Raw genomic sequence first — 9,913 nt, 5'->3', positions numbered from 1 at the left:
AATCACGGAACAGCTTGAATCCCAAAGAACAGTAAAGCCAGGCTCACCATTGAACCTTGTATTGCCATGGTGCACCCCCACATCACAACTCGGGCAGGGTGAGATCATCAACTTCACAAATAGACCTCTGATCGGCACTGTGAACAAGAAGAGACCACTTTTTAGTACTCGAGAACCTGATGAAATCGGTATAAATACGTGTTTAATACTGCAAAATACGCTCTATGTTACAGTCACCGCCCTTGCCTTCCAGAATAAAAGATAACATCCCAATTATGTTATTTATTCCTGTGATGCAAAGCTGAATTTTTAGCATCATTACTCCTGGGCTGCGTTCAGCCCCGACAAAACGGTGCAAAACGTTTTTTTTTAAAAACGGAAACGGTGGTGCGTTGAACACCCTGTTCTGAGGACGAAAGAGTTGCAACTATGGCAGTTGAGAAGGCCATTCTTTGTGTTCTTTTTGAAGAATTTTTGCCGTCCAGAATAAAGGAGAACATCCCAATCGATGAAGGGGTTTGTGGAAACTGTGGTTTCCTAATATTGTGATCCAACATTTGCCTCACATTTCAGGATGAAGACAAACATTTCAGGTGAAGGAAAATCCACTTCTTACCTCCGAGACGGTGTTATGATCTATATGACCTTATTATTTTTATTGTGAGCATTAGGCTTATCATTATTGCTGATCACTGTTGTTGTGCTATGTTATTGTAATATTTACCATTATATAATCAGAGGAGTATAGAAAAGTTTACGAAAGTGTCACTCCACAATACAATAGCAAAATATATAAATATGTATAGTATTTTTATGTTACATTAATCAGTGTCTAACACACCTTCCTAAGGAAAGGATATGCACCAGAAGACATTGCAATTACTAAATGATATTTAGACAGACTTAAAGAAGTTCCAGATCTATACTTGTGCTCTTATTATTTCAGTTATTTTTCCTTTAATGTAAATAAACATGTGAAAACAATATACTTGCTCTTGTGAATTTATTTGGATGTTAATTACATTGTGCGAGCTGTCTCTTTAATACCGCGTGGTTTATATACATGTTGCTGCTGATTGGGCTGACATTTTTGACACACCCACCAAACAAGAGAAAACGTATCTCAAACCCCGTTGCACACCATCTCACACCGTTTCCAGGAAACATGTCGTTCAAACCGGAAACCGTAGCAAAACGTTGCGCACCGGTTTGAGCTTGAACTTGCCCCTGGCCTTCCAGAAGTATAGGGAGGCCAAAGAGCCGCTGTCAAAACGATGGTATCATTGTAGAACAGTGATTCTTTTAGTGTTGCAACTGTTAAGTAATCGTACAATTTTAACATTTGTTAACATTTGTTTTCGTTAATTGAAATTAAGCTCAAAATAAAATATAAATATTAGATTCAAAACATAAACAAAAATTACAAAATGTTTCCTTGGCAACTAACTGAAATAAAAGTTTAGGTTTAAGTTGAAGTACTAAAATGACAAACTGAAATTATAATAAAAAAATTACAAAAGCACAACATTTCTATAACTAAAACTCGAAAACTGGAAATATAAAAATAAAAGCTAGTAATAAATATGATAATAGTATATAAATAATGCTAAAATAAAACCGTTACACACTGTTTCATACAATTTTGCCTGTGATTTTTTTTTTTTTAATAGGAGGCACAACCTCCTTTGTCCCTCAAAGAAAATATTATAATTTTTAGCTAATGCTTCCAGGACAAGTAATTCTTGCAATGTTAGCTTGGTGACATATAAATCGGCATAATTCACAAGAACAATCTTGAGAAATCCAAATGTTTATGGGAAGTGCAGCTCTTACAAACCATCTCACACTGGCCCCGTTTCATCAGGCCCTTTTTACTATTGAGCCCTGAACCTAGTAAAGCCATTTTGTGCTAAAATTATTTTCTGATAATTGTAGACATTAAACCCAGAAGCTTTCCCTACAGCATGAGAAACATTTGAGTAATTCGACTGGGAATTTTGTTGATATACAGTTCATTGATTCAGTAGAGACCCAGCTATGGAATTTTCTTTAAATCTTCCTTAATCCCTTATCAGCAACAGAACTCAGGACAAGAGCAAACTGTAAAATGAATTACTGAGTCAGACTGACACCTGGGCTTTGGGGCTATGGTCAGAGTGATAATCTCCTCTGACATTTTCTATTTTTAATGGACTGGCAGACATAGACTTCCCTACCGAAGAAAATCATTTTTTTTTTGTTGCTGTTCAATCACTTGGATAAAAGTAAGAGACTTTAAAGTAAATGTATAGTGCTCTATCATTTCTTATAGGAGAAGAACTCATATGTAGAGAACAAAGTATCCATCCATCCAAATCACTTTAATCCTAATGACCTTACTATAAACTAGCTATAATTGTACTTTCAGATTAATTACTAAAATCTACTGAATATACGTCACAAAAGAATGGCTAGTTAACTGAAGGGTTGTGTGTAGTCATATATTCCTGTCACATTGTGGCATCTTATTTTTATCTGTCGGAGCCTGGGGGTGTGTCTAAGCGGGTTGCTCTCATTTTATTTGTGGCACTGGACCCTGGAGCAGGTGGCTCGTTAATTCCTCCTCCATCCTGCCTCTTACTTTATGAGTGGCAAACTTCACACAGAAGGGGTCTGACATTATACAACCAATTTCACCCTCACACCTTCTACAGAAATATAGTCTGATGAAACAAAAAAAATTCTAAATCGGCATAGTAAGTCTACTAGTAGAGTCTACTTCACAAATATTAGCCAAAACAATGCCAGTTTTGAAATCACAAAGCTTTTAAAGGAGTAGTTCACCCAAAAATTTAAAATATGAAATGAAACTCACCCTTTGGCCATCCAAGATGTAGATGAGTTTTTATCTTCATCGGACCAGACTTAGAGAAACTTAGCATTACATGACTTCACTCACCAACGGATCCTCTGCAGTGAATGGATGCCGTCAGAATGAGAGTCCAAACAGATGATAAAAGCATCTCAAAAATCCACAAGTAATCCACACAACTTCAGTTGATCAATTAACTTCATGTGAAGCGTAAAGCTGTATGGTTGTAAGAAATAAATTCATAATTAAGACTGGAGACTGGAGTCGTGTGGATTACTTGTGGATTATTGCATTTTTTTTATCAGCTGTTTGAACTCTGATGGCACCCATTCATTGCAGAAGATCCATTGGTGAGCAACAAGTCATGTAATGCTAAATTTCTGCTAAACGAGTTAGTAATGCTAAATCTGTTCCGATGAACAAATAAATTCATCTACATCTTGTATGGTGTGAGGGTGAGTAAATTCTTTTCGCACATATTCATTTTTGGATGAGCTATTCCTTTTGCAGTCAAACATGTTCTTTCCCCTTAAGTGTGAAATTTTGAGAAATGTCTTTCCTAATGTCTAGCGTTTTCTCTAATGGAGAAGATTAAGAGACTACAGAACTATAGAGAGACTACAGACCACTGAAGAGAGCATTTCTCCTGTTATGATGGGCTGATGGGAAACTTTTCTTTGATTTGAGATCTTGGCAATGCCAAGCAGCCCATAGCCTTTGAAGAGAATGAGTGCCATCACACTGAATGACGAAGAGGCTCAATTATTAAATATGACAGGGAAGACCATGGGGCAATCCCCAATTTCCTAATTTACTTTTGAACAGCACATGTTTCTTGCTGGGATTTTTCTTTCAGTCACTTAATGGTTGTCCACATTGTAGAACCGCAATCAGAACTGACAGTGCAGTGAATGAAAGGAGTGAAAGGAACACAACTGTTTTCAACACTGATAATACTAAAAAAAAAATATTGGATTACAGTATGCGACACTGAAGACTGGAGTAATGGGTGCTGAAAAATTAGCTTTGCCATCACAGGAATGAAATTACATTTTAAAATATATGAAAATAGAAAACAGTTATTTTTGAATGCAGAATTGGGGAGCATAAGAGATCAAAAAATCGTACCGACCCTAAACTTTTGAATATTAGATTTGTGAAAGGAGTCATTGGTAACGAAACTAAGAAAATAAGAATTCTTGATCTTAAAATTAATTTTAACAGTACCAACCTTTGGATCCCAATAACTATTATTGAAATGTATGTGTTAACAAGTTAACAAAAAAAAAAAAATGAGATTAATCATGAGTCAAGCAAATAAATTAAAGATTGTTTTTCAAAGATTGGTCTGCAAATGTTCTGTTTCAAATGAATGACAATTATGCTGTTATTATGTAATGGAAGAATACATGGTGGAAAGAGATGTGTAATACATCGTGTACACTCACTAAACAAAGAGTGACAGATTTTTAGTGGTTATGAGCACTCTTTGTATATTTCGTCAGTATATTTATGCGGGATTCACTCTAGAAGTAGCAGTGATTGACATAGTGATAACCATAGCAACAGACGGGACAAAATATGTGAAAATGTGCATTAAGACTAGAGCACCCTCACTCATTTCAGAAGCACCCTCAGTGATTATTTCTGGAAGAGCCAATTCATAAAAGAACAATATTTAAAAGCACACGTCCAGTTTTGTGTGAGTGAAGGAAATCCGCTTGGGAGTGGAGAGATTCGTCCTCGTGCACATGGATCGCGTAACATTATACGCTCTCGACATTGTTATTAAGATCACACTATAGAAACTGCCTAAAATTTAAGTATAAAGAAGAGAAGAAAGCGGCCCTAGGCAGCTGCCTACACATGCCAGGATCCACCACTGCCAGATGCAGTTAGAAATTTATTAAAAACAAGCCTATCGCAAGACATCTGGTAGGGGGGGGGGCACTTGGGGTGGCCAGCCAAATTTCAGGGGGGGCCGGTGCCACCCCTGGCCACCACGTAGACACGCCCTTGGATGTAACATCCTGTATAATCCCTGTTCCTTGTTATTTAAACAGCATTGTCTGCTTTGTGGTGAAGGCTCTGGAGCTGTTGTTGCTGATGATGAGCATTGACCTCCTTTAGAACTATGGTAAGTTATACAGAGAGTTGTGGTTGCTAATCACAATGATATTATTCTAATTTTTGAAGAGACAAAAAATTTACAAAGTTAAAGAAAGGTTTTAAGGATGCAAATCAATATCTTCTCATTGCTGAAAAGAGCTTCACCTTCATTCGGTGAGATGACATATTCTTGTTCTTTAAAATAAAACCACCTGCACCACCACTGAGATGATGACAATATAATTTTAGTGTTTCAAATCTCTTTCTTCCTCTTCATTGAGAGTTACCTTTGACTCAAGAAATTGAGACAACAATTAAAGATATGAATTTTACCAACAAGTTTTAGATTGTTTTTCTTTTTAGTGCACTCAAAACTATATAGTGAGGTACATTTATTTTACTCAACAATGTAAAATCCAGTTTAAAGTGGTAGTGTTTTGGAACATATAGTTTATGGAACACTAGTAGGCCTATAAGATGATTTACCAACTAATGACCAAGCAACAAACTTACTACTAGCTGGTCTAACCAGCTTCAGGTGTTTGGGCAGGTTTTTTTTTATACATGCTGGCTAGTCAGCCAGCCAATGGCCAGCAAACCTCCACAAATACCATCTTAAGCTGGATTTTCCAGCAGTGTGCATGCCTGAATCTATTGAAACCTTGTGATGAGCTCATTTTCACCTTCAAGACACATCATCCATTCATCATCCATTCTTCAGAGAACCCAAACACACCACTGATTGAAATGTCAGAGCTGAAAACATGAATAAATGTATTTCCTGATATCAGATAATTATGGATCTTCCAGATGTTCTGGTGATATGACATCAGCGATTTTTAATTTTCAAGCAGTAACCTGATGGATGCCCGCATGTCTTCAAGGAGTGCTGGTAATTCTCCTGTGTTCTGCAGGACAATTCTCCTATGGTTCAGTAAATGCTAGTTGTGTTCTTAAGCCATGATTTGTTTAGAGAGAAAAGCAGGGGACTTTAAAAAACAGAGCGTGCACAGCAGAGTTGTGATAAAGACATGTAGCTCACATGATGTTAGGGCATCAGGAGGTCAACAAAAGCATTAACCTCTCGTCAAGATAACAGATGGGAATGTTTGTTGGCTTCGCATTGCATTTGGAAAAACCTTGGTGATAATGGAAAGATAGCAAGGAACATTACTGTGCACTGTCGCTTTAAGAACTACAGTGCCAACGTGATGTAAACAGTCTCTAACTGGCCTTAAAAGTGAAAAAGCCATAATAGATGAACCTGGATAAGATAACTTTGAAACAGCGACAATGTCTGCCTGACACAGTTTTAGTCGAGAGTGAAGACTGCTGACTTTCTGAGCAAAATAATAGGCACAAGGCTTCAGTGAAACCCTTTTCTTTTTTTCTTTCCCTTTTCTCATCTTTTCAAAACATCCAAGTCGGTTTTCTAGTTCACATTAAAATGAGAACAAGGTTTCACAACCTAAACACAAGTGTCTCTGCATCAAAGCATGACTCTGTGTTTTATTATTCATTTAAGTGTATTGAGTGGCAGATCCTGGCAGACAAAGTTCTCAGATCAACATTCACTTCTCTATCACTCATCAAATTTCTCTCGGTTCCACTTTCTGCTTAAATTAACTGTGTACAAGTGGGTAACTTTTTTTTCGGCTGTTGTCTGTTGACACATGCTTAAGTAGTCTGCACATTATAAGTGACTTTACTTGCTGAAAGTCAGTATAGGTCAAGTTAGTTAAATAAAACGTGTCACATTTTATGCAGTTGCAATGTCACAGACATTGTTTTTTATAGATTAATTGTATTATTTAACTGTACACTCTTAAAAATAAAGGTTCTTTATTGGCATTGATGTTTCCATGAAGAACATTTAACATCTATGGAACATTTCCATTCCACAAAAGGTTCTTTATAGTGAAAAAAGGGTTCTTTACATTATTAGAATGTTCTTTATATTAAGAAAAAACACAGTTTTTTTAAGAACTGTTCACTGAAAGGTAACACTTTATTTCGATATAGTCCACTTTAGACATTCTATAAGTAACTACATGTAACTTTGCAAGTACATGTCAACTAACTCTTATTAGTATTAGCATTAATAGAAGTAATAGTACAATGTCTATTAGGGGACCATCAAATTAAAGTGTTAGCAGATATTAAGCAGACTGTCTACTAATACTCTAATTACTAAAGTTACTTATAGTAGAGTGTCTAAAGTGCAAGTAGTTTAACTTCTTTAAATCATGATTAACTTGTAACTTGACAAGGTACCATTTCAAAGCAGTTTCCTGGTCTTAAGTCTACCTCTTCCCTTGTTTGACAAGGTGTTTTCAGCTGGCTGTAATGTATCTGGCAGCAGGTTAGTAGAGTTCTTCCTTTATTTCAAGTTCGTCTAATCTATATTGCTTTGTCACGTCTGAGAGAACATGCGGAGCAGTTCCCCTAAGAGACAGCTACGCCTCATCCTCTTTATCCCTTTCTGGAGAGTCCTCTTTCTCTCTCTCTCTGTCTTTCTCAATCTCTCTTACTTCGACATGTATTTCTCATATTGCTTCCTGTGGTATCTTCAGCTTGCACTGGCTAGATTGACATGAATAGATTTCTGTGTTGCCTGTACTAGGAGCCGTACTATGACTTTACAGGGTGAGTGTTACCCTCAGTCAGACACAGACACAGGCGGAGCGTTGCGGGTTCTGTAACCCCTATTTATGCAGGTTAATGTGCAAACACCTCGACGTGGAGACCGCCACGCACGCTGGCCTGGCTCGCAAATGCCCCAGCAAGTCAGCTCAGCCCTGCAACATTACCATTCTATTCTCATTATTCCGACGGTGCCTGCCAAATTGCCTTGTCTTTCAGGATCATTGGACACTGTTCATTTCCAGCACCTGCGACCCAGCGGGTTTTACTTCTCAGCCTCCTTCACGCTCACACTTCCAGAGTTCCCAAGGCAATGTGGATTTAACCATGTTGGGACATAAGGAAACCATGTTTAAAGAAGGCGCAACGTGAAGGCCACACTCCTTTTCACCAACGTCTCTACTATTTTTTTTAACTCTGTCTCCAAGAAATAAGCATTTATTATTCCATGTAATTACTGAAATGAATTATGATTAAAACTTGAAAGAAAAAAAGTTTTAATTTACTTCAAAATCAGAATATATTTATTTATAATCTTCATATTTTTTCTCATTTTTTTCCTTCTTTTTTTTTCTTCATGCAACATCACACTCTAAATGTTAAAAAAAAAAATGTCTGTCCATTTTAATTAAAACACATGATTCAACTGAAATAATTTTTCACATATTAACTATTGTTTTATTGAAGAGCATGTAGTTCTTCAAACTGTGGTTAATTAATTTACTATATTGATATATTGATACTCCCAGTTTCTGTAAATAAAAAAAAAAGTTTGAAAGCAAACAGGTTTGTTATAATTACAGCAGAAATCTTACAATCATATAATCGTATCGTATCGTATATCATATATCATATCATATCATATATCATATATCATATCAGTATATTGTTCTAAAATATGGATAAAACATAACATTGAAGAAACAGCTGTGCTTTTTTGAGTAGTCTTTTGTTTACGGTAGTATAGATGTTTTTTTTTTCAGCTGTCCATTTGTCCTTGCTCTGTTTGCGCCTGCCAATTTCTTGCATGAGTGAATTGTGAATAGAGAAATGTGTTTGACTTAATTTTATGCTTGAGCTTTCATTTTCATTTCAGAACAAAGTGGGAAATTGTTGAGTTTAGACCTGGCTTGGGTTTAGAGTTATTCATAATAGAAAAAAATATTCAAAAGGTGTGTATACTGTCATGCTGGTACTATTCTGAATGTAAAAGGGAAGACTAAGGAGTGTTTTCAGCCACTCTTATGAGAAACCGGGAGGTAAAAATGCATGTCATCAGACCAAATCCTTCAAGTAAAGGGAAAGAGATGTTCAAAGACTTCATTTACATTCTAGAAGCTCCCCGTGCACAAAAATGTCAATCCAGTCCCTCAATCCACTCAGGCCTCAGAATAATTGCTCATAAAGTGCTCCACTATTCTCAACATGCAGTGCTTCTAGTTCAAGAAAACTGCCATTCAAAAGTCAGACAAAATTCCAAATGGAAGAAATGGCTCGCTTTCAATTCAAGAGTTGAAACTGGAATGGAATTGCCGACACCTGACAGGATGTTGAATTGGAATTTGAATTGAACCGTCAGGAAGAGGAATTTACTGAATATAATTCAAAGAAACTCAACATAGTCACATAACAGAGAAATTTCAAAACAATTAACATAATGAACAAAGATACTCATGAGGTTTGAATAATCATATGTATTCCCTAATATGTTATTTTTTTCTCAACTAATTAAATGAACTAATACAAACTGTCAAAACAGCACCACAAACTATCACATTCTTTTCAAAATTCTACCTAATATTTTGAGTGCATTTTAGGAAAGTGTTGATCTACCATCGTCTACAAAATTAAAGTTAAATATAATGAAATACATTGATTATTCAAATCAAGTTTCAGAATGATAAGATGTTCATGAGTAATTCATACTGAAAAATTACTATTATGTATTATGGAAAAGAACATTCACAAAATTTACATTTACAACAGTCCTTCAATTCAAATTTGCTACCTCAACTTAAATTCAAGAACTGAATTGGAACATGTAAGACATTCTCAGTTTAATTCTTGATGGCACACAACCCTGCTGTTGCCATTTCAGGCTGGTTTTTCTCTTGGTTGTCTTGAAAATGATGCACAGGTGTTTTTGTTTTGTTTTTATGCCAAAGGCTGGGTTAGAGTCAAACACATCATTATGATTTCTGGCAGTCCTGGCACAATTGCACAACCCATTATGACCACAAAACAATAGCTATTCACAAATAAAAAGTACAATTACATTTCTTCAGGAGTTTTCTGCTTTTTTCTGGGTTA

General features: G+C 36.1%; 1 long non-coding RNA gene across 1 annotated transcript in view; it reads right to left on the bottom strand.

Annotated features, from left to right (window-relative positions):
• Positions 1-12: 12 nt before the first annotated feature.
• Positions 13-9,913, bottom strand: part of LOC107726928 (uncharacterized) — a 115,119-nt gene continuing 105,218 nt past the window's right edge. Inside the window, exon 4 of the long non-coding RNA XR_001638309.1 lies at positions 13-137. This is a non-coding gene — a long non-coding RNA (uncharacterized LOC107726928). The remainder of the gene's footprint in view (positions 138-9,913) is intronic.

Source organism: Sinocyclocheilus rhinocerous, unplaced genomic scaffold (assembly GCF_001515625.1).
Source record: "Sinocyclocheilus rhinocerous isolate Xijiao unplaced genomic scaffold, SAMN03320098_v1.1 scaffold606, whole genome shotgun sequence".
Taxonomy (NCBI): Eukaryota; Metazoa; Chordata; class Actinopteri; order Cypriniformes; family Cyprinidae; genus Sinocyclocheilus; species Sinocyclocheilus rhinocerous.
This window is presented reverse-complemented; position numbering and strand designations above follow the sequence as displayed.